The sequence below is a fragment of the Taudactylus pleione genome, unplaced genomic scaffold (assembly GCF_031769625.1).
Source record: "Taudactylus pleione unplaced genomic scaffold, aTauple2 ptg000286l, whole genome shotgun sequence".
Classification (NCBI taxonomy): Eukaryota; Metazoa; Chordata; class Amphibia; order Anura; family Myobatrachidae; genus Taudactylus; species Taudactylus pleione.
In genome coordinates, this window is record NW_028284688.1 from 596,671 (window position 1) to 599,531 (window position 2,861).

Here is a 2,861-nt window from a genome sequence, read left to right on the forward strand (position 1 = left end):
GGTGTCTCTATGCTGGCTGAGCTGTGGCTGATGTTACAGATGTATACACAGGACTGTGAGGTATTATGGATGTGAGGAAGCAGCAGTGGGTGTCTCTATGCTGGCTGTTCTGTGGCTGATGTTACAGATGTATACACAGGACTGTGAGGTGTTACAGATGTGAGATAGCAGTAGTGGGTGTCTCTATGCTGGCTGTGCTGTGGCTGATGTTACAGATTTATACACAGGACTGTGAGATATTACAGATGTGAGATAGCTGTAGTGGGTGTATCTATGCTGGCTGTGCTGTGGCTGATGTTACTGATGTATACACAAGACTGTGAGGGATTACAGATGTGAGATAGCAGTAGTGGCTGTCTCTATGCTAGCTGTGCTGTGGCTGATGTTACAGATGTATACACAGGACTGTGAGATATTACAGATGTGAGATAGCAGTAGTGGGTGTGTCTATGCTGGCTGAGCTGTGGCAGATGTTACAGATGTATACACAGGACTGTGAGGTATTACGGATGTGAGGAAGCAGCAGTGGGTGTCTCTATGCTGGCTGTTCTGTGGCTGATGTTACAGATGTATACACAGGACTGTGAGGTATTACAGATGTGAGATAGCAGTAGTGGGTGTCTCTATGCTGGCTGAGCTGTGGCTGATGTTACAGATGTATACACAGGACTGTGAGGTATTACAGATGTGAGATAGCAGCAGTGGGTGCCTCTATGCTGGCTGTGCTGTGGATGATGTTACTGATGTATACACAGGACTGTGAGGTATTACAGATGTGAGATAGCAGCAGTGGGTGTCTCTATGCTGGCTGAGCTGTGGCTGATGTTACTGATGTATACACAGGACTGTGAGGTATTACAGATGTGAGATAGCAGTAGTGTGTGTCTCTATGATGGCGGAGCTGTATCTGATGTTACTGATGTTTACACAGGGCTGTGAGGTATTACAGATGTGAGATAGCAGTAGTGGGTGTCTCTATGCTGGCTGTGCTGTGGCTGATGTTACAGATTTATACACAGGAATGTGAGATATTACAGATGTGAGATAGCAGTAGTGGGTGTCTCTATGCTGGCTGTGCTGTGGCTGATGTTACTGATGTATACACAAGACTGTGAGGGATTACAGATGTGAGATAGCAGTAGTGGCTGTCTCTATGCTAGCTGTGCTGTGGCTGATGTTACAGATGTATACACAGGACTGTGAGATATTACAGATGTGAGATAGCAGTAGTGGGTGTCTCTATGCTGGCTGTGCTGTGGCTGATGTTACTGATGTATACACAGGACTGTGAGGTATTACAGATGTGAGATAGCAGTAGTGGGTGTCTCTTTGCTGGCTGAGCTGTGGCTGATGTTACAGATGTATACACAGGACTGTGAGGTATTACGGATGTGAGATATTGGTAGTGGGTGTCTCTATGCTGGCTGAGCTTTGGCTGATGTTACAGATGTATACACAGGTCTGTGGTATTACAGATGTGAGATAGCAGTAGTGGGTGTCTCTATGCTGGCTGTGCTGTGGCTGATGTTACAGATGTATACACAGGACTGTGAGGTATTACGGATGTGAGATAACGGTAGTGGGTGTCTCTATGCTGGCTGAGCTATGGCTGATGTTACAGATGTATACACAGGACTGTGAGGTATTACAGATGTGAGATAGCAGTAGTGGGTGTCTCTATGCTGGCTGAGCTATGGCTGATGTTACTGATGTATACACAGGACTGTGAGGTATTACAGATGGGAGAAAGCAGTAGTGGAGTCTCTATGCTGGCTGAGCTGTGGCTGATGTTACAGATGTATACACAGGACTGTGAGGTATTACAGATGTGAGATAGCAGTAGATTGTGTCTCTATGCTGGCTGTGCTGTGACTGATGTTACAGATGTATACACTGGACTGTGAGATATTACAGATGTGAGATAGCAGTAGTGGGTGTCTCTATGCTTGCTGAGCTGTGGCTGATGTTACAGATGTATACACAGGACTGTGAGGTATTACGGATGTGAGGAAGCAGCAGTGGGTGTCTCTATGCTGGCTGTTCAGTGGCTGATGTTACAGATGTATACACAGGACTGTGAGGTATTACAGATGTGAGATAGCAGTAGTGTGTGTCTCTATGATGGCGGAGCTGTATCTGATGTTACAGATGTATACACAGGACTGTGAGATATTACAGATGTGAGATAGCAGTAGTGGGTGCCTCTATGCTGGCTGTGCTGTGGCTGATGTTACTGATGTATACACAAGACTGTGAGGTATTACAGATGTGAGATAGCAGTAGTGGGTGTCTCTATGCTGGCTGTGCTGTGGCTGATGTTACTGATGTATACACAAGACTGTGAGGTATTACAGATGTGAGATAGCAGTAGTGGGTGTCTCTATGCTGGCTGTGCTGTGGTTGATGTTACTGATGTATACACAGGACTGTGAGGTATTACAGATGTGAGATAGCAGTAGTGGGTGTCTCTATGCTGGCTGTGCTGTGGCTGATGTTACAGATGTAAACACAGGACTGTGAGGTATTACAGATGTGAGAAAGCAGTAGTGGGTGTCTCTATGCTGGCTGAGCTGTGGCTGATGTTTCTGATGTATACACAGGACTGTGAGGTATTACAGATGTGAGATAGTAGTAGAGGGTGTCTCTATGCTGGCTGAGCTGTGGCTGATGTTACAGATGTATACACAGGACAGTGAGGTATTACGGATGTGAGAAAGCGGTAGTGGGTGAGTCTCTATGCTGGCTGTGCTGTGGCTGATGTTACAGATGTATACACAGGACTGTGAGGTATTACAGATGTGAGATAGCAGTAGAGGGTGTCTCTATGCTGGCTGTGCTGTTGTTGATGTTACTGATGTATA